The sequence below is a fragment of the Ptychodera flava genome (genome assembly GCF_041260155.1).
Source record: "Ptychodera flava strain L36383 chromosome 3 unlocalized genomic scaffold, AS_Pfla_20210202 Scaffold_25__1_contigs__length_14229661_pilon, whole genome shotgun sequence".
Taxonomy (NCBI): domain Eukaryota; kingdom Metazoa; phylum Hemichordata; class Enteropneusta; family Ptychoderidae; genus Ptychodera; species Ptychodera flava.
The window spans coordinates 9817068-9844093 of NW_027248279.1; the positions used below are offsets into that span (position 1 = coordinate 9817068).

Sequence of the window (27026 nt, forward strand, 5' to 3'; positions counted from 1 at the left end):
TATTCTCATTATCTTTATGAACTGGCATGCCTTGTTACACCCGAGCCTCTCTATACAGAACGTAATACATTGATACTGATCGACAACCATGGATAAAAGACAGCGAAACTCAGCCAAGCTTAACTCATACAGTGTTTTACGTTACTATTTCAAATCAAACTGATGACACAATCTCTTGATAGAGAAGTGACAGTTTTGTTAAATATCAGCATCAAAACTCCAAAACTTGACAAAAGTACGTCTTGTATGCTGCCGACCAACAGCATAGTGTGAACTGGCATGCAAAGACTACACACGGAAAAGCAACTCCAAACGCTCGGCATCTTGTGAAAACAACAACATAACAATGAAAATTTTAACAGTCACCAGAAAAAACTCTTCACAGATGAAATGATAATTGCTTCAAAAAAAATGAAACTGCATGTTGACTGCATTTAGCTCGTCCCAAAGTGACGGACATCGCACGCCAAGTATTTCATGTCCCAGGCTTTGGTAGTCCGTGTGGGCTACCATTTCATTGACTTTGGTAGCCCCAGGGAAAAGTTGGTAGTCTGTGGACGCGGGACTACCGCTAATTTCGAGCCCTGCAATGAAGTATGCCCTAGTATCGATATCTGTCTGTGGTATGACGATGTTGATGATTCTCTATCTCACGGCAGAACAAAAACAAGACGGCAACACATTTGTGCAAGGTAGGAACAGTAAAATTGTTTGTTATATTCATGTCTGTATTTCCATCTTGTAGGCTCCAAAAATACTCCGAATGCTAAATACAAACAATGTCACCATATCATTTTTGTACGATACCCTTAGTAATGAATTAGGCGTGTGATTTTTCACCCGAAGAGAATAAAATTGCAAATTTCGTTTATACTGTATTTTGTTTTGAAAATTAGTCCTCAGTATGAGTCCACTTACGTTCAGATATCGGACACCTAACTGATCGTTAAAGTCTTTGTAGATTAAGGAGTAAATTAGTGACTGGTAACACATGGTGACACAAACAAAAAGATATTAAATAACTTTTTTACCTAGTCCTAAGGCTTGTATTCCAATTTGCATACGGTAACATATGTTTTATATATGATACTATTTTGTTGCAAACAATCATATGATACCTTGCGTCTGACTTTTCGTCACCGGGAAAAGTGTCTCCTTCCTTACTCTTTTCATTCAGCAATTGTTACACGAATGTTAAAGGTCACAATGAAGTATGCCCTAGTATCGATATCTTTCTGTGGTATGACGATGTTGATGATTCTCTATCTCACGGCAGAACAAAGACAAGGTGGCAACACATTTGTGCAAGGTAGGAACACTAAAATTGTTAGTACAAGCTTTACTTGGGAGAGGGGAGGCTGTGTCTTACATATTGCATGACCAATCGTAAGCAACTATAGAAATTGTTATGTCTTTCGCTTAACAAGCGTATGAATAAAATCATCAAAATAGTTCCTCACATTAGATCTAGCTAGATTAATGGTATCATGATATAGCACTGTGATTGGAGTGGTTTCTTCTAGAGATTGAACAATTATTTTAGCTACAGAGTTGATAGGAGGATCATCCCGATGAGATATGTAGTGGTGAAATAATTGCAATTTTCTGAATAAATAGTCCATTGTTGTGTTTTAGTCGATCGCGTCTCAACCAGTTATAGCTATTTACCCTTGGCATTACAGTAGTGAGATTCAACAGCCGGACTAAAAGTACAAGGTAACAGTCACCAATATTCACGAAAACGACAAAAAATCGATGTCATCTGTCAGATGTCATATTTGCATTAGTTGCTGTTAGAATGTTTGTTTTAACAATCGCTGCTTTGTGGACAGTATTTTCTACAAAGAAAAGAACAGCTTTTGCACAACCGAGAAATAGGTTTGTTTACGAGCTATTTCTGATTGTGTTAATCTCTGTTGTCACACGCGTCGCCTGTTGTAACATGAAGCTGTCGTGTAATTGTGATCAGTGTTAAACAGTCGAAGAACAGTCGACAGCTTAGAACATTCTCTTCTAGCCATAAATCACGTTTGTTCTCAGTGCAGATTTCACTAAAGACGAATAGCATAACATGTTTGACAAGTACAAATCGCACCTGAGAGTATTCGGTATCTCCGATTTGATGCAAACTTTCCCTGAAATATTCTTCTGATAAAATATTTTATACAGTCCCCATGCAGTATCGCTGAGGGAGACCCGTGTTTGCACATCTAGGTTTTTTAATACGCAATCCCGTGTTTTGCATTCATTTTACCTGTACATAAAGTTACCTCGAGAGGGAATCGTCCTCAAATAGCTCTTTCTTCTTCGAGTGTAATCTTCAATCTCGTTCTACACTTGCCACTTCAGCCTTTTTCACATTTAACGTGTAAGAAATATAAGAAGGGGCTGTGAGCTATGGCACGGCAGAGAAGTCTAGAGTTGTAAACAGTGAATGTATTTTCCAATATTGCTGCGTCTCAGATTATATCGTTACGTGTCATCTTTTTTGCATCCTTTCGTGTCTGTCATTCGAGCTTGTGAGCGCCTGAATATATATGATGATAATATAATAATTTAAAATGACAAAAGAGCACACCATCCTATTATTTGTGTGAGTAAACCAGGATGAGAAATTAATATTTTATCACAATGCATTTGCATCCTTTGGTTAATTGAAGCTCTATGTTGTACGACAATATGATGACGGTAAGTTGGAAATCAAATGATGTTTTATATGAGTGACGTCATATGCGGCGGTGTGACACCAGGTTTATGAGAGCTATAAGAGACTAGCGATGATTAAATCGATATATATCGTTAATTGTGTGATAATAAGAAATTATATTAGGGATCCGAAATGACATACAGCTAATGTTATTCAGAAAATATTACAATGTATAGGATATCTATTACACTGTCTAGTTTTATTTATTCCTTTCTTTATTTATTTATTTATTATTTACAAACGAACCAACAGGGCAAGTTCCTTTGAAATAAAATATAATACAAAGTATGTAACTAACATGCACAAAAGACGAACAGGACATTTCACATAAGCAAAATAGCAGAACCATGACAAGCAGACACAAAAACATCAACAAAATAATACAATTATTCAGTAAAAAACATCGTGCATAATGCTTGTCGGAAATCAGTTTAGTTATTAAAAATTTCTAAAGTTTGCATGTTGCAGATGGAGTTAAAATATATCTGAGATCTTGATGAAAAAGAGTGTTTCAAAATATTCGTACATGCTGACGTTGGTCTAAAAAGAACAGCATGACACAATGTAAATACACAATGTAAATAAAGCAGGGACGTTACAATCAATTTGTGCAAGCACATCTGGTACACTATAATAAAAGTGTAGGATTTTAAAAAGAAACACTTTGTCAATAACTTTTCGCCTCTTTCCAAGTGTATAGGAAGGCAAAATTTATAACATAAATTACAATGTGTATCCTTTAGATAAGCATGCGATGAGCGGATGCAAAGATATTTGATAAATTTAATTTGGACTCTAGTCTCCGTATTAAATATGATTAATGGGGCAGATTTTGTGAGCAATATAAGTATCCTTTATAACTCCAAGCATTTTAAAAGCCTTTGAAACCACGTGATTAACATGCATATTCTAGTGAAGTTTACTTGTTAAAAATACATCAAGGTCTTTTACAAAGTTTGTACGATTCAAGAATGTATGCGTACCTCATTTGTAAGGAAATATGTTGACATTTCGTTTAATCGTGAATGAAATAGATGCACCATTTTAAACATTTCAATGACAACCTGCATTTGCTTTTCGACTCAACAACCTGATTGATATCTTGTTGCAGTCTGACGCAATCAGAAATATCAGTAACGGACATAAATTACTGAGAATCGTCGGCATACAAGGATAAATTAGCATGGCTCAGACATTCAGATATATCATTGATGTAAAGTACAAAAACGAGCGGGCCTAAAATACACCCTTGGAGTACACCTGATGTTACATGTCCCCAGGATGACAGATCCCAATGAAAAGCTACCCTTTGTAATCTACAATTTAAATCAGAGGAGAACCAGGTTGATAGAGTACCACCTATGCCATATGACGGAAGTTTATGAATTAAGAAACGATTGTAAATTAAAGAAAACAAATAATTAGCAGAAAATGATAAAAAAGGATAGTGAAAAAGTGTGCCGGACGTTTTCAAGCAAGAAATCGCCAGCTGTTAGGCTATCCTTGACAAATCCCAATCTGAACAATTTGTTCAGCTTACTCAAAGTCGGTCAAAATGTGCCTGTCCTTCCAATTTCTTACATACCACTATAGGCCTGAGAACAAAAACGGTCGATCGGAAGTGCCATCTATCATTCGTGGAGTTGGGACAACGCAATTTTTTTGTGCAAAATACTATCATGAATGTCTGCCGTAAAGTCGTCCCAATGCATAATCATATAAATGCAAGGAAAGGCATCTTCATTGGCTTTAAATAAGGTCCTGTCGATCCAACGAGAAAAACTTGACTGTTTTCACAATGAAATTTTGGACCCGTTTTCTTCATTTTTGATTTGTCATGTAAAGCCATGAGATGCATGAGTCTGAAAAAAGAGATCTTAGGCTGGGACCGATGACCCTGTGTGTTTTTAGAGTGATTGGCTTATTCCTATTTGCACCAATATACTGTTGCCTGGTAACAGATTGGATTTCAGGACATGATGCCATTTCAGGTAACAGCTGCTCTGAGACAAATCTCTTTAACACAGGCTGACATGCAAAAGTAGGAAACCGATGTAAAGTGCTGCAAATAATTTTAGCTTTACACATAATAAAACATGAGTACGCCTTTACCGGATATTTGCAGACTTTGCACACATTTAGAATGCTTGCATGACTGATCTGCTTGGACTCACCTTGAAGTCAGTAAAGCGGTGAACTTTTCACCGACTTGTTTTTGTGAAAATCGTATTCTGCTGATGAAGTAATAGTGGCCAATAGCAGCCAATTTTTAAGTGCAAATATATTGTTTCGCCGTAGTAACACTCCAGCAACTACCAATTATATAATTAAAATATTCCTTTTATCTATTAAATTTCTTTCCGTGGGAAAACTTCACATGACGTCTGGCCTGGAAGTTGGTTCAAGTGTAATGCTGAATGTAAAATACTTACGGTGAATTGTTATTACTTAGAAAAATCACTGAATCAATGGCTGGAATGGTTTGACCTCTGACAAATGATACACGATATCGGGAAGTGCTTATGGTCATATAAGTCACAGTAACCTGGCCGCTATGAACAGAAGTGATGGATATGTTCATCAGCAAACAGTTATACACAACTCTGTCTGACTCGCCCGCTAACCACTAGATGATGTAAAAATTTGAATCGTAAAATTTGATGTGAGTTTTTTTAATGTGCGAATCGTTCAGCTGCACATAAAGAGAGGGCTTGATTTAATCACAATTTTCGCCCAAATAATCCCATTGTATACACTTATAAAAGACAAACCTGAATGAGATACAACGCTCAAAGTAACGCGTGATTATATAACTATCGAATTTATCAATTTCTTTTACTTTGTTACTTATTGTGAGTTGCTTGCAGGATATCACTGTGATGTACACTTTGCAGCACCGCATAGCCTACCTAAAGTAGCCCTTCTAAGTTTTCCGGGGTCTGGCAATACCTGGGCAAGACATTTGCTAGAATTGGTCTCAGGAATCTACACTGGTTCTGCTGGCCACAAGAAATTACTTTTCGAAGCGGGTAAGACTTACTTAAGTGTGCCTGCATGAGATGCTTTTTACATCGTAGTTAATCTGTGTTTGTAGCCGATTAATTATCTCCACACACCAGTTTTTAAATTAGCAAATATTGCAAGTTTTATGTTGGAGAAATATCGTCCATTCATAGTTTTCTCAAAGACTGCTTTGTCCAGTGAATCGATATTTTCTGAGAAATCCAAAAAGCTAATTTTATGTACACACATGCACATTTTACCTCTCAATTCAAGCAAAATGCATCTACACAACTCATCAAAAATATGTAAAAGTACAGATATAGCTTGTTTTGCAGGCGAACATGGTTAATAGTTTGACCAATAGACTTCCTTTATTATAATTTGGTATTTGTGAAAGAAACACTATACTGGCCACATCTTGGATTCTATATAGTTGCACAAAAAGGGTGATCCTTCCCAAAGGCATGCATGATATTTCATGACCCTTAAGAAATGCTTGTGAAAAATACCGACCCTCTAAAAACACCGGCCTTCTCCCCTATAATTTTTGTCAAGTCCCTGAAGTAATACTTCCATGCGCTCCTTAAGTACTATATTTGCATTTTGTTGTAGCACTGTATCAGTATCAGTATCAGTATCATAGTTTATTCGCTAATGTATGTTTTAAAAATAAAAATACACCAGAAATCTCGCTGGTTCGTGCTCTAAAACACGAAGATTACAATTAAAACATTTACAATATAAAAACAGGATCAACAAACACCGATAAGATACAACACTTAATATAAAAAGTTACGAACAGTCATCTTGCTAAAGGGTCCATCCCATTCAGTTGACGGACTGCTGAAGGGTTAAAACTTTTCCTATGACGTTCTGATTTTGCTGCAATAGAGCGGTAACGTTTCCCTGACTGCAAAAGCGAAAACTGACCAAAGGCAGGAAGGAAAGAATCGGATAGTATAGAATTTGTTTTCTTTTGCATCCTAGATCTGTAAAGGTCATTTAACTGAGGCAAATTTACACCAATAATGCGCTCGGCAGAATGTATCACTCTGTTTAATAGGCGACGATCCGCAACAGTTGAACTCCCGCATATGATTTGTCCCTCTGTATTTAGCATTATTATAGCATTATATAGCATATAGCATATAGCATTAGTATAGCACTATGATTTGTCGCTCATTCACTTTGCACAATGTAGGGTTTCTTGGCCAGATGGACAATGGTGACTCTGGTCGAGTCATTGCCGTGAAAACTCATCGTTACCAACCAAACATGTCACAGAGATACCATGCCATCATTTTCCTGATAAGGAACCCATATGGAGCAATATCTGCCGAGTATAACAGACAACACTCAGGAAAAACATCTTTTGAACCATGGAGCGAGGAGACCATCAGTCGTAAAGGTGGGAAACGAGATTAATGTCCAAATATAGACTCTCTTCGAAAATGTATCCCAGTATTGTACAGAAAAAATATACCCTTGGCCTCTAGCACTGTCAAAGAATCAATATGTAAGCAATGAACATTTATGATATTGCTTTTCTTAGTGAATTGGTATTTAAACGATCCGTTGTTCAAATTCTTGTAATTTGTCTGTATAGGGATGTTATTTTAATTGTAGTAGTTGAGACCATCAGACATATACAATAAAATTAAAACTGTGCCTGGAGGATGAACTAAAAATACAGAAAGCTGCTACCTGTCGGTAAAATCTAAAAAAAAATTCAAGATTTTAAAGACTTTTGCAGATTTTTTTAAGGCATCATGTGTTCTTATTTTTTTTTTATTTTGCAAACTAGTTTGAAGATTTTTTTCCCTAACTTTCTGCTCTGAAATTTTTTTTTTCTGTTTTTGATCACCCCCTCCCAAGATCTAATGGTCCGTCCCTATGCGATTACAATGATATAATTTATGTGTGTGATGTAAAGTAAATACCTACACCCGTGGCCACTTTACTGTAACAGTTGATTAAGTCAGTCTGGTGCGAGCAGAAAAAAATGTCTACAGAAAGGTGATAAAACGGTTACCCTACATGTATCAGACGTGATAATGATTTTACTATCGGCACCGCGTGGACACGATTATCCTGAAATTCCGATATAGAACTAAAACAAACCATATCGACTGGCACGCAATTGTTATGTAGGTCATTTCCCCCCCCACACTCATCATGACCTGAGTTCAATTAGTCTAGAACATTCTCAAGGTCACTGCCCTTAATGACCTCACAACCTTGAATTCAATTAGTCATGTTTGGAATGTTCTGGAAAGTTGATTAGTTGTGTAAGGGAGATAATTTTAGAACAGTAATTAGCATGTCAATAAAAGTTCTAGATTGTTCTTACATGCCTTTATAAAAGGGACGTGCACAGCTTCCAGTCAGACTTTTGGGATCGTGTCTCTTGTGTGTTACTAAACTCCAGCAGTAGTCATTCTCAAGACTTTTCAAGACCTTCACTGTCAACGCTGGATTTATACAGTGGACTTTGTGCAGCTTCAAGCCTGCAAGCCAAAGGACTGTTCATTCATCCGACTGACTGTTACAACTCTGAGACTGGAGCTTTGCCCTCCCAGCTGAGATAAGTAGTCTGTACACTTTTAAAGCTTGTACTCTATCCCTGACTTAGCAATTAGTTTTATTTTGTAATAAATTTTGTTTAAACGTTAACTGCTGAGTTCACCCTTTTGTTCGTTTTCTCTGCACGTAACAAATTGGGGGCTTGTCCGGGATACGAACATTTTGAGCCGTTTGACAACATTTTGCCAGCCTTTTTAAAACTACTGTATACTGTGACTCAGCGAAATTTAATCATGGCGGAATTTAAACCAGAGGAAATGGATGACCTTGATCAGGACACATTTGATTCCTCAGAAAAGACGACCTCATAACACTGGCCAATTTCCTTAAAGTAGAAGTCAAAAGATCTATGCGCAAGAGGGAAATACAGTACCGTATTGCCAAACATCTAGTTGATTTAGGCCAATTTGAGGAATCCACCCTGAAAGATTATGAGCCCGAGTCTACCTCTGAACTCAGAAAATTAGAATTAGAAATGCAGACAAATTTGGAGATCAAGAAACTAGAATTACAAATAGAAAAAGAAAAAATACAAATGCAGTTAGAAATGGAAGAAAGACAGAGAGAGAAAGATAGGCAGGAAAGATTAGAAATGAAACGTTTAGAGCTTGGACAGTCAGGAAAATCCTTCCCTTCACACGGTTTGACATCACTAAGCATTTCAGGTTAGTCCCCCCTTTCCAAGAAAAGGATGTTGATAAATATTTCCTTCATTTTGAGAAAATTGCTCAGAGTCTGAATTGGCCTAAGGAGTCCTGGTCTATGCTTTTGCAGAGTGCTTTGGTGGGTAAAGCCAGAGAAATTTACATTCAATTGTCAGTAGAGCAGGCTTCAGATTATGATTCTGTGAAGGAATTAATTCTCAAGGGCTATGAGTTGGTGCCTGAAGCTTACCGTCAGAAATTTAGGGATTGTGAGAAGGTGAAGGATCAAACTTATGTTGAATTTGCTCGAACAAAAGAACAACTGTTTGATCGTTGGTGTTCTTCTGAAAAGGTCAGTCAGAATTATGACAAATTACGACAACTTGTTTTGATTGAGGAATTTAAGAGGTGCATTCGGAGTGACATCAAGACGTTTATCAATGAACAAAAGGCAGATACATTGGAGGTTGCTGCACGTTTGGCCGATGATTACTCATTGACTCACAAATCTTCATTTCTCAGCAAACCATCCCAGTCCTTTTCCTACAGAAACAATGCAGGCAAATTTAACTCCTCCTTTTCATCCAAGAATTTTTCAAAGGAGAGTAGGAAATCAAATGAAAACAGTTCACAAAATTCAAGTAACACTTCCACATCATCAGATCCCAAGTCTCAATCTCCTTCTGACAAACAGTTCGGTACACTTTCTTGTAATTATTGCAAGAAAGACGGCCATTTAATGTCAGATTGTTTCAAATTGAAAAGAAAACGTGAAGGTCAAAGTGGTCAAAGTGGATCTAAGCCCACCGGCTTTATTTCTTCATCAACTCAATTAGAGTCTAATAATGTGTGCAACACATTTTCTGAGGTTAAATCCCTCTTATCCCCAATTAATGAGGTCAAGGTCAATTCTTCTCAAGATAGCATTATGGGTATTTTCGAACCATTTATTCATAATGGTTTTATATCACTTCTAGTGATTTCTCTTCCGCTACCCCTGTCAAAATTTTAAGAGATACCGGGGCTTCCCAGTCTCTTTTGTTGGCAGATACCCTGCCGTTTTCTGAAAAGTCATTTTCAGGTTCTAAAGTTCTTATTAAGGGGGTAGATTGTAATGACTACATTCCTGTTCCTCTCCATAATGTCTATTTGTCTTCGGACTTGTTTCTGGACCTGTGACTTTAGGTATTAGGCCTTTTTTGCCTTTGAAGGGATTCACCTTCTTCTTGGAAACGACCTTGCTGGGGACAAGGTCATTACTAATCCACTTGTGACTGATAATCCTAGTTTAGATCAGGATCCAGAGCCAATTGAACAAGAGATACCCGATTTATTTCCTTCATGTGCCATTACTCGAGCCATGTCAAAGAAAACTTCCGAGAATCAAATACTCTCAAAAATAATGTCACAGATGTTGACTTAAATGACACCTTTCTCAGTCAGGTGTTTGACACGGATCATTCCGTTATCCCTCGTGGATTTGAAACTTCCAGTAAAACTTCTGCTGACCAAAGTCAGACATTTTCTAGATCAAATCTCATTGCAGAACAACACAAAGACCCAGATATTTTGTCTTTGTTTGACAGGGTAGATGATGAAGGTAAAACTTCAGATAGCTCTGTTTCCTATTATACAAAGTCTGGTATTCTCATGCGTAAATGGAGACCTCCAGATGTTTTGGTTGATGACGATTGGGCTATAAAACATCAAATTGTGGTTCCAAAGCCCTACCGTGCTGAAATATTGCGCCTGGCCCATGAAACCCCTGGGCTGGTCACTTAGGAGTCAGGAAAACTTATCATAAAATTCTCAGTCACTTTTATTGGCCTAATCTCAGGCAGGATGTAGCACATTTCTGTAAAACTTGTCACACATGTCAAATGGTAGGAAAGCCAAATCAGACCATTCCAAAGGCCCCTTTACAGCCAATTCCTGCATTTCAAGAACCATTTAGTAGGATACTAATAGACTGTGTTGGGCCCCTACCAAAAACAAGATCAGGAAATGAGTACATGTTGACAATTATGTGTACATCAACTCGGTTCCCCGAAGCCATACCACTGAGAAATATAAAGACAAAGACTATAGTGAAAGCTTTAGTCAAATTTTTCACTTTATTTGGCCTCCCTAAATGTGTCCAGTCCGATCAAGGCTCCAACTTTATGTCTGGTATTTTTCAACAAGTAATGGATCAGCTAGGCATTAAACAGTATAGGTCATCCGCCTATCATCCAGAAAGTCAGGGTGCTCTTGAGCGATTTCATCAAACTTTGAAAAACATGATTAGGACCTACTGTTTTGACACAGAGAAGCAGTGGGATGAAGGAATTCATTTTCTGCTCTTTGCTGTTAGAGAGTCAATTCAAGAGTCTCTTGGTTTTAGCCCATTTGAGCTTGTATTTGGACATACAGTCCGTGGCCCACTTAAGCTCGTTAAAGAGAAATTCCTGTCTGACGACGATGATTGTCTGAATATTTTGCAATATGTGTCAGATTTTCGTACGAAAACTCTCTAAAGCATGTGAATTAGCCAGAGAAAATCTTGAGTCATCTCAGCAGTCAATGAAAATCAAATATGATAAAAGCACTCAAAACGGAAGTTTGAACCAGGTCAAAAAGTTCTTGTTCTACTTCCAATTCCTGGCAAACCACTCCATGCTCGTTACTTTGGGCCATATCTAATCGATAAGAAATTAAGTGATTTAAATTACATCATAATAACACCTGACAGGCGAAAACAAAAACAGCTATGTCACATAAATATGCTTAAGCCATATTTGGATAGGATAATCCTACTAAAACAAAGCCTGTCAGTACAGTCAGTTCTGGCCATTATGAAGATAGTGATACTGAAACTGACTTGAGTGAAAATACTCTAAACTCAAAGCTGGGCTCGGTCAAGCTTCAGAACTCAGAAATCCTGGAGAAGCTGGAGTCTACAAAGTTGGCACACCTCCAGCCAGAACACCAACAACAGCTGAAAGAACCAATCCATGAACATTTGTTCCAAGATGTTCAACGAGGACAAACATCATCTACCACAACGAAGATGTCTGCGACAGTAATCCAGTGGAACAACATCAGACGGACTGAATCCTGCGAAAGCGGAATATCTCCAGGAGGAAGCCAAGTATTTGCCGAACAATGACTTTATCGAACTCAGTAAAAATAACCGGACTTTGCCGTGCATACTTTATGCCAAATTCAGTGCCATTTCAAGTTTTCCAACAACAAATTGCAAGAAGATAGTCATGGGACATCCTGTTTGCTACTTTTCACACAAATTTAACAAATCCCAGAGAAACTACTCTACAATTGAAAAAGAGTGTTTATCTTTGATATTAGCTTTACAGCATTTTGAAGTTTATGTTACTTCTTCAAATCAGCCAATAGTGGTTTATATTGATCACAACCCTCTTGTATTTCTGCAGAAATTTAAAGGCAAAAATCAGAGATTGCTAAGATGGAGTTTAATGTTACAGGAGTTTAATCTTGACATTAGACATATCAAAGGCAGAGACAATTTAATTGCAGACTGTCTCTCTCGTATTTAGAGTTTATTGTTGTTCACTTTCAAGAAATTTATTGTTGTTCACTTCAAGAAACTTTACTTTAGAGTAAAACAAAATTTGAGTACTTAAATCCTTTTCAAGATTACATTTGTAAAAGAAAGATTTTTCTTTGAAAAATTTTCTTTTTTTTGAAGAGGGGGTGTGTTATGTAGGTCATTTCCCCCCCACACTCATCATGACCTGAGTTCAATTAGTCTAGAACATTCTCAAGGTCACTGCCCTTAATGACCTCACAACCTTGAATTCAATTAGTCATGTTTGGAATGTTCTGGAAAGTTGATTAGTTGTGTAAGAGAGATAATTTTAGAACAGTAATTAGCATGTCAATAAAAGTTCTAGATTGTTCTTACATGCCTTTATAAAAGGGACGTGCACAGCTTCCAGTCAGACTTTTGGGATCGTGTCTCTTGTGTGTACTAAACTCCAGCAGTAGTCATTCTCAAGACTTTTCAAGACCTTCACTGTCAACGCTGGATTTATACTGTGGACTTTGTGCAGCTTCAAGCCTGCAAGCCAAAGGACTGTTCATTCATCCGACTGACTGTTACAACTCTGAGACTGGAGCTTTGCCTCCCAGCTGAGATAAGTAGTCTGTACACTTTTAAAGCTTGTACTCTATCCCTGACTTAGCAATTAGTTTTATTTTGTAATAAATTTTGTTTAAACGTTAACTGCTGAGTTCACCCTTTTGTTCGTTTTCTCTGCACGTAACACAATTCATTGGAGAGTTTTGAGAGGGGGATAAAATACTGAAATGTGTAAAACACGATGTGTAGCAGTTATTATATTCATCAAAGGGAAGACATGACACGAAATTACAACAACAGATCATGTTTTACATTCTGCAATATTTTATTCCCCCTTCCAAATCTTTCCGGTATAGCCATATCAGTTTACTAAGTGTATAGGAGCTGCCTGTCCTGCTGAGTTTGGTGGATTCGTTAACAGTCTTCAGACAATGAAAACTAACTCTTTAATTAGACAAGCGCCAGGTCATACAACAAATTGCTCAATCAATTTGGTGTGCCAATTACTCAGACGTCAGCTGTAGCAGAACGTTATCTCAATCCTGACAGCGAGGTGCCGATAGGGACCTTAGATTTATTACGTTAACACCGACCGTCAGAGTTTTTCTTTCATACAAACAGAATCTCAGTTTGCATCAAATAGGCTTAAGGGTGATCGAGCCCCGTCCTGAAATTTTCCTGGAAAATTTGCCCCTGAATTTTTTTTGGGGGAAAGTGCAATTTTTTCGAATACACAGAGATGCTGATAAATCGCTAATATTTCCGGGGCGATTCCCAGCACGCGTGATTAAATTGGTGGTTTACTGTCTCTGTACTTAGACTGACCCTTCGCTGTTGTTAATATCGTTGATATGGTTTATTGCACTTTGGGTTAACTGAATGAAGTGTTACTTTTCCATTGCGCTGAATAAAATGTAGCTCTTTTGCGGTTTAAACGAATAATTAAACATCTTTGTGCGGGAAAATGCAAAAAAGAAGCGCGCGCACTCATGCACTGTGCATTTAGTCAAGTAACACAGTTAGAGTAGTCGCTTTCATTTGAACGCTGTCAGCTGTCGCAATTTGCCAAAAATGTCAGATAGTGAAAGTCCGCAGGAACGACGTCACGTCTAGCAGTCTATTTTGACATTTGTCAGGAAGCAGGCAGGGTAAGTATACCATTTTGTGGCAGGCCAAAAGAAAAAAGTCGTTCAACGTGACGTCAGGTCGCATGAATGCATCGCAGTGACTACGAACGTGTTCGATCTGATCGTTTAAGGTAGTATGCGCCTCGAAAGGAAAGACTTAAACTTTTGCTCAATCATTTCTAAATAACACTTTCAACTATTCTCTTTCCAAATCAACGATAAAAGTTAGGGGTCGCTAAGCAAAGTTTATAACTCGCGAAACAAATCACCCAGAATATGTGTCCTCGAGGCGCGTTCTACCTTAATGAAAGGCAGATCTCTTCTTGGAATAGTTGTTGGCCCTAAAAAGGCCGTTTGGTTTGTGAGCGATCAATATGATCACTGTGAATCAGAGCTTGGAGCCTCTTCTAAGTGTTCCAGTTAGGTACTGGCAAACTGAAACGTTGCTGAATTTTCGAAGCAGGCTTCTACTAATGCAGCAACAGTACCTGAAACATCTTCAAATATGTCCCTAAACTCGGTGTTTAACTGGGGTGGGGGAAGAAATAGCTGAAGAATTCTGGTGTTCCAATAGAGAACCAAGAAATCTGGTAGTAGTTGTTGTCGTGGTTAAAATTGTTGCTTATGTCGATATTAGTCATGTTGTTGTTGACCAATAAAATTCAACGTACATAAATTTTTTATGCTGTTGTTTCAAAAGTAATGTAGATGTCCTAAGAAACAAGGACGCAATCATTATTTGACCAAATGCAACTCTCTCCAAACGTACACTCTCTGCCGATAGGTAGAGAGTGTATGTTGGGAGAGAAATTTGAAATTTACTTGTCACTAACTCCTAATCAGAATTGAAAGGAACATGTTTATAATCATGAAGAAAAGATGACAGATCACAGTCATTAAGGTGTGATTTTGATAACTTTGCCAAAAATATTGAACTCGAAATGTTTTCTTTTTATTTGGTATTATCCCGTGACCACTGTACTGTTGATTGAGGGTGTCCGAGTAACTTGCTGCGTCATCATAGCTGGAAGCAATAGAACGCACGCTCTACGACGCGCGCGTCCACTGTACGGGGACGTGCTCACTGTAAAAATTACACCGTGGTTTTGATGGGAACCTATCTTCATATAACTTATTGCATGAATGCAGACGTTGTTAGCGATGATTGAATGATCTGAATGATCATTATATTATCTTCGAGTTGTAAATTTTAAATGTTTGAATGTTGATATATTTACAAAGTATCCTAACAAAATAATTTAAAAAGGACATATTTCTCATCAAATTGTGATTTTTCAAATTTCACATATGGGAGGGGGTGATGGTAAGCGATGTGGCATTGTAGCATTGTAAATAGGCTGATGCATATTATGTGCAATATCTGAACAATAATTTATGTGAAAATAAACAAAATTGTTGGATTGGAAATCTAAATAATTCTACAAAGTATGAATAAGGCGTGGTCATTACATTTAAGTTTGCAACAGCTTTAACTGTTGTTTTGGAAGGCCTGAGAAGTGATAATTTAAATTCTTATGCACATTTTCAGCGGAAAAAAGAGCTGAAACTTTCATTTATTATTCAATGTGGTTCACATGTAAATAAAACAAGTGCAGCATTTAAAGAAAGGAACTGAAAGAAATATATCGGGTTGGGCAACGCTTACGGGAGATTCATAATTTCTGTCATTCGAATGGGATAAAGTGGGTGTATTTCAAATCCTTCTAGCTGCCAAATTAATCTGGTGACATATTGATTTTTGTCGTAATCTCATCCTCACATATAATTCTTACTATCGGAGAAAAATAACGAAAATTGTTGGTAAAAAATGTAGTGGCTCATACGGCTTTTCAGCGTAAACAAAATTATATTGTTCTCGATAGTAGATGTATAATAATGTTCTCTATTTAAGTGTGAAAATGTCTTAGTCAGAAAAATTGTTTTTAAGAGTGGGGATTTGGATGAATGGTTCTGTCTGTGACTTCTGTCTGTGTCTTGGGGAGCCTTCAGTAATTACAGGAGGTGGATGGGCCGGGGGAATTGGGGAGGGTCACTTTTTAGAAAACTGTCCAAGGGGAGAGTCACTTTTTAAAAACCTAACTTTGGGAAAAGGGAAGCTTTAAACAGAAGATGATTTTAAGACCAAACTTTTGAATGTCCATTTGATATTCCCTCAATATGAAATTGCCGACGAAATACATTGATTCTTTTAAGTACATATACATTATCGACAAGCTTCGAAAGCAAAGAAGATGCAGTTGTATCCTGCATTAAACACTTTAACGTTAAAACGGATGAAAGACAAGAGAGCAAAATTAAACATATCGGATATATGGCAAAGTGTATATCAATTATCAAATGTCTATATGTGCTACACATATATTGTTAGTTTTATGTTTTATATTGGCAAAAAATGATCACAGTTCTCTCAAGACTACCATGTGTAGTGAATTAAGATTTCAGTGAAATTCCAAAATCCAATTTCTTGCACACACATCCATTTGTAACCACCCTAGTCTAATCAAGTACATTAATATGAATAATCAAGCGTACATAAATACACAGATTTATCTATTTTTTATATTAAAAATGTTATTCACAGTTTCCTCATAGAGTACCATATATAGTGAATCAATATTTTCGGTGAAATTCCAAATCCAATTTCTTTCACGCACACACACATTCATTTGTAACCACCCTAGTCTAAGGAAATGCATTAATATCAATAATCAAGCCTACAAAAATACACAGATTTACCGTTTTTGTATTTAAAATAATTATTCATAGTTCCATCATAGACTACTATGTATAGTAAATCAACATTTTCAATGAAATGAAAAAATCCAATTTCTTGTACACATATGTACTTTTACTTCCCACTTCAAGCAAAGCACCCTTATGTACTATCAAACATATATAAATGTACAGAGAGAGCTTGTTGTGTGTGGGAAAATTATCAATAGTTTGCCTGATAGACTCCCATGTATTATGACTTGATAATTTTGGGTGAAGCACTACATCAACCACTTCTTGCCGCCTAATAGTGGCGCAAAATATGGTGACGCTCCCTCAAATGCATGGCCCTTCAAATGTGCTGCTCGATAAATTGCAACCCTCCCTCCAAAACGCCAGCCCCCCCGTAAGTTTTGTACACAACTTACATAATTAAACTACTTGTTATGTAAATTAGCTGATACTGTTTTAGTTATTCCTGGGGAGAATACTTGCAGTCTATTAGGGAGGGTCAAGTTTTAGTTTGCCGGACAAGAGGGAAGGGTCAAATTTTAGACACACTTAGGATATGCAGTCCGGGTCAGCTCCAAAATTGGAGACTCATTATGATAATGTATTCCGGCATTCAGCCAATCATCGACCAGATTACATCATTAATAAAGTACAGGTCACGCTGGGTCACAAATTACCCACCAAGTGTGATCGGCAGTTTTGGGCCGCTTATTAAGCCCCTGTCTTGTGAATTTCGACGAATTTCGACAGTCAACATAATCCACGTGTTCTGCAGAAGGTCATGTCCAACAAGGAGTCCGATTAGTGAACAAATATTCGAAATATTGACGATTCATTTCTACCCCAGTTATCGATTTCGCTCAAGTACCGAGAATCATTTTGTGGATGTTCGTCATCTCTATTAGAAATACTGTTATAAAGGTTATTTGTGTAGGTACGCGTATAACATTTTGCAAGAAAGAAGAGCAATGTCAGAGCTTTAAAACGATACCCGTTTTGTGGTTGTCAAACGCAGACTAAAAATGGTACGCGATTTTGAAAATGTGTTGACAGAGTGGCCACACAACTGTTCCCCATACGGTAGAATTTGTATCGCTGCCATCTCTGATACAAATGGGGTTTCCTAACGATCTGTGTAGGTACACGATTTATATTTCGCAGGACTTCAAGCCAGAGTCTAGGAATCACAGCGATATATGGGGTTTGGTTGTCTTAGCCAGAATAAAACTGGTACGCGATTTTGAAATTGTGTTTTGACAGAGTGGCCACACAACTGTCGACACTATGACAGAATACGGCGCGGGAGTTCGACACAGTATGGCGTACGTAACGAAGGACGCATGTGGAGGTTGCCAGGAAATACAATTTTTACTGATGGCGCGCTGGCCGCTGATTGGCTAATGAGAGGGGGAAAATATTATGGTATAGCGTCTCCAATTTTGGAGCTGACCCGGACTGATATGGGAAGCGTCACAGTTTACTGTACAGGTGCGCACGGAATTCCCCCGGCCCATCCCCCCTGTAATTACTGAAGGCCCCCTTAGGCGTCTGCCTGCCTTATGTTGTGAGTTCGAACCCGATGAAAAACTTACTGTATTCTTTATTTAGCAATTGAATTCAACTAAGACTCAACTCGTGCAGTTAGCCCTTTTTCACTTCACTAAAAAACAAAATATCTCTCTCTCTCTCTCTCTCTCTCTCTCTCTCTCTCTCTCTCTCTCTCTCTCTCTCAGAGTTTGCTGTTTCGATCCGTAATCTACTCGACAGTTGGTCAAACTTAATGTTTAGAACATTGAGTAACTACACAGAGCGCCCTCTACTGGTGGTTCACTACGAGGATTTAGTTGATCACACTGCTGAGAAAATGCATACTCTACTGCGCTTCCTCAATTTCACTGTCAACGAAGACAGATTTCTGTGTTTAAAACTTTCTTTGGAAGGTGGATTCCACAGGGACATGAAAACAGATGAGAGAAGACGACAGCATGACATTTTGAAGAGCCTCGGTTTGGATTTCGAGGGAAGAATCAAATCAGCATCGAGATTGCTCAAGGCAAGAAGTTTTCGACCGGTACGCCCTTTTAAAGTCTAAAGTTAGCTCTCCTCGTAAAGAGTCGTATCCTGAGTTATCTTATTTAAATGCAACGATAAAATGTAGCTGGATAGAAATGAAATTGCACAGAAAGAACTACTTTGGTCCATCATGGCTTCATTGGAATTATTCATCCACAACATGCATTTTTACTTGACCCCTTATTCATGATAGATTACAAGACTGTTACAAGCAAGAGTGGTCTGCATCTTTACATGAACATCCACGATTACGCTCTTATGTTAATTTCAAATCAATGCTTGAGCCTGAATTATATCTATCAAATATTAAAATTTGGAAATTCAAATCTGACTTGGCAAAACTGCGTTGTTCAAGTCACAAATTAGAAATAGAGAAGGGGCGGCATTGTATTCCACCCATTCCATTACACTGTAGAGTGTGTTTATATTGCAAAACTCAAGGTATTAACATAGTCGAAGATGAGTGTCATTTTTTATTATTTTGTCCACTATATGACGGTGATAGGAAAGACTTGATACCACAAAAGTACTGCAATTATCCAACAAAAGAGAAATGTTTTTCATTGTTAATGTGTAAGAATTTACAAATACAATACCAATTATCTGTCTTTGTACACAAGTCCTTTAAAAGGAGAGAACTGTTTGTACAACAAATACAAGAGGTTTAGTTCTTTATGTTCTTTTTCTTCTGTTTCACTGTAAAACACTGTCTCTCTGAGTATACCAAGTACTGTAATGATTTAATATATGCGATGGGCTGAGGCCTTAGCATTTGCAATAAAGATTGATTGATTGATTACTTGACCCTACAATTTGATATCCGATCATTGAAAGTTGCTCCTGTTTTTGTAATCAACGCTTAGATACAATCAGCAACCAGATATGAACTGAATGGCCTCGCGTGCACATTTGTAAAGTACTTCTTGGGGTATTGGCTTTTATGAAGAAGGAAAATGTGTCAATAGATGACAAAATTTGTTCCCGAATTTCTCAAAATTAGAATAGTTGGACGATAAAATGTTTCAAAGTTATAATATGAATATAGAATGTAAAGTACAGCCGTGTGAGGGCGCTCCATATGCCCGGCTTAAAAAACAGAGCGCCCTCACACGACTGTACCTTACAGTCTACATGTATATATTGAACAGTGACACTGATTTTCATTGGCAATGAACAGTCAGAGGTTCTGTTCATAACTATTGAATGTTTGAAGTCGTGTGGTTGTATTGGTAAGAATGAGAGAAATACATTTTTAGTGAGGTCAAAGGTGAGGGGGTAACGCCAAAATTTGGCTGGTTTGGTTTTATACTGGTCTCCGGTGAATAAACAAACAGCAATGCCATAATATGTCATCATTAGAATTATGTGACAGAATCAGACATGATCTATGATGTTGAAATTCGAAATGTAGTACTATCAGTCACATGGTCTGCAAGGAGTGTGTACCGAATTTTGATTAATCATTATACATATTATAGTTGAAATCAAAGATTTCTCCTGGTTATGTGAGCTATTGTTGTGGTAATGAAATCAGAAATCAGCATGCAATATAGTCTACATGCAGTGAAAGCATTAATTTTCTGCTGGGTTTTAATTTTGCTATTTTGATTATCATTGATAAAACCACCTGCAGTAAATTCCAATGAAAATGAAACATAACAATAGCAACTCATGTACAGCTGACTATGGTGCACTTGTCAGGCGATGGTCCATGATTCTTGTTATTGCCTATATTGTCAAGTTCAATGCCTAATTTACGGAAACACGAACTCTGTCTAGTGTATTCGAAGCTCTGCGTACAGGTTGTGCACACGGCCTCTACCATGTGGTGTCCTGTGGACAGTGTGGTACAAGCCGTCGGCCTACCACCGTACCGCCGGGAAATGCGGACCTATTGTACGCAGGAGCTAGCCTACTGCTGCTGATTTAACATCAATGCCAACATGGAAATCTCATGAAAAATTTGTCATTGTTGGTTCTGTAGCTAATACAATCTTGAAAAGCAACTTAAAAGACACAGACTGTCAATACGTCGCCATAATATTATGCTGATCTCAGCGGAACCATGCCGGAATATAAATTCGCTGACACACACACAAGATTGAAAAGTGTCACTCTACATCTCATTCTCAGAGAAAAATGCATTGATCAAATATTATGACGCTTACCTTCGATAATCTAGCTGTTGGTTCGCTATGTCCAGAGTAACCCACACGATTCTTAAAGTCAAACGTCGACACGACGACATCAACAGTCAAAACTCAAGATTAGCGATCAGCGCGGCCGAGTGACTGAATTCAGAAATCACTTTGTGTAAAATGTTTTAGTATAGCGCCCTCAAACATACTTATTTAGCGTCCCATAGACTTCTACAGGCCACAAATTTTCTTTTACTCATAACTTGATAAATTGATAAAGCACAACCACCAAAAACTAATCAGTGCTTGCAAATTTGAAGAACAAATTGTGTGCGAAATGTGATCGGAATCTGCCAAGCCGTTTTGAGATATCGTGCTAACAGACAGACAGACACAGACACAGACACACACAGAGAAACGCCTGAACCATAACCTCGCTGCGCGCATGCGCACGCGAGGTAAAAACGCTCATTTTTTACCAACGTAAAGTTGGCGTCATCCTCATCCTCATCCTCAGCCTCAGGGGTCACGCGAAAAATGAGGATGAGGATGACGCTACAGCGTCAGCTTCACCGGCGTCAGATCCGATTATCCCGAATGCGTATGATGGAATGATAAGTGTAAAAACGACTTTAAAAATGTGCTCCAAGTTTCATATCACTGTAAATGTTAATCAAAACACAGTGGGGTATGTATTTCATAATATTTAGTAACCTCTCCTCTTAATATCCGTTTCTCACGATGTAGTTATAACGCAACATTCTTAGCCCTTAATTTCCTTAAAGTTCAAAGTTTGTATGTTAATACATTGACTTTCAGGCCTCAAGTCATAGTTATACCAGTTAATTGTTTTATATGTCCTCTGAATAATTAGGGCTTTCATATCGCCTCTCATGGTGGCGATTTTAAACACTGCGGACCAAATATACTTTTTTGCACCAATTTTGGAAAATCTTGACGCAAGAGTTGAGAGGATACCAACAAACACATCCACGGATCCATGGACTGAAAATTACGAACATTTCCAAAAAACTGGTCTGTATGAGACATTCTAACGATAAAATATTACTGCGAACCAGTTTTACGATTCAAAAGAAAGTTGAGAAAGAATGGAGTTGTTATTTTCTTAAGTTTTGGGCGAATTTTATCATTTATCCGTCATCGGGTAGCGCAACTTCGGCAATCTTCGGATACGACGCTGAAGCTGACGCTGAGTAGCGTCATTTTCAACGTCAGCTAGAAAGGTCACTGAGGCTGAGGATGAGGATGAGGATGACGCCAACTTTACGTTGGTCATTTTTTTCGTCCCGTTGTCATAACAAGCGCCCGCTATGGACTCAGAACGAGATTCGTGGCTGAGTAATTGTTTGCTACAGCATGTGCTTTAAGGTTCATTCGAATTTTATCTGGACCCGGCATATGTAAAGAATTGACAATGTATTGGAGGTACAATCACAATATCGATATGTGCCAAAAGAATCGAGTTTCCGAATGCCCTTCAAGCTTCGAAGTCGGTAAAATAACAAGAGACCAGCGAAAACTATTTTCACCTCACGACTTCTCATGCGTGAACTGATGTTATTCCAATTTATGTCAGTCTGTCAGTCTGGCTAGCTAGCTGGTTGTCATTTTCGTATCAGGTATCTAATGTTTGATGGGATTAGACTGAAATGATGCTCACAATTGCAGTTTTGCTATGACTAAAACGATCAAGGCAACTTTACCTGGCACGATAATGATTTGGACGTTATCACTCAAGAAAAGGTTGCTACTATGGAAGTCTATAAGAACACCATACTTTTTCATGAAGCTGAATTATCAAAGACGGAGAGGGAAATAAAGGAGTCTTCTACCATAACTGTTTACGTTTCTCATGGCAATTCGCACACGAGTTATTGTGGTACAGACCTCTATCTATAGGCACCATACCTCAAAATTTCTCCTGGGATCAGAATCAAACTTGGTTCATAGGGTTTTTTCTCGGTGGTCAAGACGTGATTGGCTTTTGGTGGACTTAGTATGTACTATAAATGCTAGTTTGTTTACTTTTCTTTGAAAAGTGATACCGTCATCTTTTATAAGTCCTCTTACACAGGAATGACACTTAGGATAGACGTCAATGTCAATGACTGTTCACGCCTATAACATTTCGTATATCATATAATTATCTTTCATCCTAGGATATAAATCTTGATCGAATGTCTAAACAAAAGGTGCTGAATAAATTGAAGATGCAATGGTATAACAACAGTTATACTTATTTATTTAGCATTGCCATATCAGCTTGTGAGTAAATTACATACTTAACAAACTTCCATAATTAGGGTAATAAGACAACAAAGCATTAGTAAAATTTATTCAGAATTTCTGTTCTACGCCAGCTTGTTGGGGTTTTCATATTCAACTGAAAGAATTGATGAGACTTTGTCATGTCTTAAAATAATATCAGAAAAAGACATATAATTTTCATATGAAATTAATTTTTACAATTGAGGGTTAAGAAACTACAGGACCTACCAAAGTTGATGTCTATGGATTACACACATATAATACTACTGAAAGAATCCATTTCGGCTTCTTACCAATATGTATATTTCATGATATTTCAATTGACTCTATACGTTACACTATGATTACTGATACGGGTTCACTTACCCGACAAAGTAAAATTATAAAGCGTTACATTACGGGATGGTACGTGATTCGAAACATTTAATTTATTTCGCAGAACAGAACATTTTCAAAGATAATAAATTTTGACATCTTGTTTGCATGTCGAATACACAGAAACAGGATAAGTAGTTCCCATTCGCTTTGCAATTTCTTGACTATATATATATATATATATATATATTATGAGGTTATTACGAAAATACCGCAAAGGATGCACGAGGAAATTGGCGCAGCGTATCGCCCGACGCGAAGCGGAGGGCGATGCGAGGCGCCAATGTCTCTACATTTCTGATGGGGCATCAAAATGTCGGAGTAGTGACCGTTTTCGTGCAATGTCAACAATTTTTCTTTCGATTTTATCGCGCCAGACGCGCGTCGGACGCGCTTCTGCAAGTTTTGGAGTGTGTGCACTACTACACATACGTACGTACAGAGCGCGCACGAGACTTGTTCTGGCACTCACCAAGGGGTCCCTTGAAACCGTTCTACAGTGAACGCGCAGATACAGCCGCAGGGAATGGGGCGCCTTGAAACCGTGCCGTACGGAACGGGCGCGAGTTCCGTACGGCTTTTTTAGCGCACGCTAAATTCTATTGTTCTCGATGGTAGATGTATAATAAATATATATATATATATATATATATTATATATATATATATATATATATATATATATATATATATATAATGTATACGTCAACACTACTTAGGCCAAAGTAATTAAATTTAAGCAATAACCCCGCCGCAGGAGGGTATACACGAGATTTTGGTACAATGCGCGACATATAGCACGAGCCGATAGGCGAGTGCTATACGGAGCGAATTGTACCAAAATCGAGTGTATACCCGACTGCGAAGGGGGTTATAGGTATTATATTATATCAGCTTGCGTGTATTTGTTGTCTTACTTGGGTATTTTCATCACTCTAAGCCCCAAATGCAGAAAACGGACGTCTGAGGGATCGAACGTCGGAAATTCTGCGCCGAGACCGAGCATTTTTATAAGTTGGGATTCCGTACAGGCACACAGTATCCTACGAGAAATACGCATTACGTCCATATCGACATTGCATTTTATTCGCATGCAACACAGAACGATACTTGTCAAAAAATACCTGCTGCACTCACACAGAAAATGGGTCAAGAGTTCAAATCAAAAGAAAAAAGTAAACAATTTTTTTCGTAAATTTACATAAGAACAATAGTCCTGGCTTTTTTGGCGTACTAAAAATAGATTTGTATGCGCTGCAAATTTCAACAAGCCTAACATACACAGATACATGTGCGTTGCAAATCCAATACAGCCTAACTATACATGTTCGTTGTTGCCTAACTATACATGTGCGTTGCAAATTCAATATGAATAATTGAATTTGCAACGCACATGTATATAGTCTCGCGTGCCAGACTCGAACCTGCATGCGACGCGAGCGGCGAAGCCGCGAGCAGCGGAGTAACCGCAGGTTACGAGGTCTGGCAAGAACCAACTGCTCAGGAATGTGATGACGTCAAAAGTGGGCTGTCTTCCTATGCTAATAAGTATAACTTTGGACCACAGCGTACAGACAGCCATAACGCATTTTCACTGTACTTGTCCACCACGTTTCACATATCTGCGGCTGAAAAAAACACTCAAGCAAAAATCTACGGCGAGAATTTATTTGTAAGGCCATTTACCACCAGCTCATCGGCAGTTGAATGGGGCCCAAAGTCTTAGCTTCGTTTGAACGGAGCAAAATGAAAAAGCAAACTCCATAGAGGATGTCGACGATCAACAAAATGCAATCGCAAGCATTGAAGCAAGGCCAGAGCAATCTTAAAATTAGAGATTGGCAAATTCACGGAAACATCGTCTCCTTCCAGATAATCTGTCATGGCTACCTCCTGCTTCGGTTTCAGGCTGTCCATCACCACTTTCTTCAACGGCATAGATCATTTTTGCAGATTTTTTTTCATCATGGTTACTGGGGATAGCGTAACCGTGATTTCATGAAGCCGTGCTTAATGTACTGTCTGAGGTCAACGTAAGGCAGTTTAAGCTTACTTTGAATGAAACATTTCTAGATGAATGACACAATCATTCAGTCAAATTCAAAAGGCTATTTTTAGACGCTCCACCTACATTCATGAATAAACAATAGATGTACTCTTTCATCATGCCGATTTTCGAAGCATTCTATTGGACAGTATATATAGCACGTCGGTTCTAGCCAGACCTCGTAACCTGCGGTTACTCGCTGCTCGCGGCTTTGCCGCTCGCGCCGCACGCAGGTTTCGAGGTCTGGCATGCAAGACTAACATGTATAGTTAGGCACCAACGCACATGTATAGTTAGGCTGTATTGAATTTGCAACGCACATGTATCTGTGTATAGTTAGGCTGTGTTGAATTTGCGACGCACATGTAGGCCTATAGTTAGGCTGTGTTGAAATTTGCAGCGCATACTTTGTTCTGTTCTGCAAATAGTATCAACAACGACAACAACAATAACAACAACAATAACAACAAATTTACTGAGTCCAAATATATGTTTATTTATCTTCTTATTTAAATATTTAATCATCATCATCGTCATCATCGGAGATTGAATCCCTGTGATCATACCCCAAACGTGCTGCTTCAGAGATGTCTTTCATCATCGATCCCAACTTATTTATATCAAGAGGTGACTTACAGACCCACACTTTATCTGTGTATCAAAATTCGGTCTTTGTCTTTGAAACAAAGGGGACTGTTCCGGTCTTTCTCGAGGGTCTATGGTTTAGATAAATACGTTCAAATGCATTTTTCGAAAATGCTGGTTTAGGGGCCCGTTTTAGCACTGCTATCAGTGCTAAAACAGTATTTTAGCATCGGTGGAATATGAGCTCTCGTCCAATCAGAATGTCGCATGGTAGCATGATATAATATAATCTTTGTTTTGCGTCCCACCCGCTTAGGCTTGCTGCAATCAAATTACATTGTGTTAATTTTCTTGTGTGTGTTTTTCAGCCGCTTAGACGCGTACCTTTTCCCATTTAGAGTGGACGCAAAACAAAGAATTTAATTACTTTGGCCTTATCATCAAACAGCCATGATTATTTACAATTGCAAGACCGGAAGACCTGACGACCATTTTCACAGCTCTAAGTCTACTGATAGCCACATCTTCTATATATTTACGCAAACATTTTTCATGTTGAACACAGTCGGGCATTAAACTCACCGATGACCGACTGTGCTCACTCTCAGCTGT

General features: G+C 38.1%; 1 long non-coding RNA gene across 1 annotated transcript; it reads left to right on the forward strand.

Moving 5' to 3' along the window:
* The first annotated feature begins 1118 nt into the window (after window positions 1-1118).
* LOC139125471 (uncharacterized) lies at window positions 1119-19154 on the forward strand. Its single transcript, XR_011550234.1, has 4 exons — window positions 1119-1309; window positions 5575-5736; window positions 6912-7118; window positions 18642-19154. It is a non-coding gene; the product is annotated as an uncharacterized lncRNA (long non-coding RNA).
* The last annotated feature ends 7872 nt before the right edge of the window (window positions 19155-27026 follow it).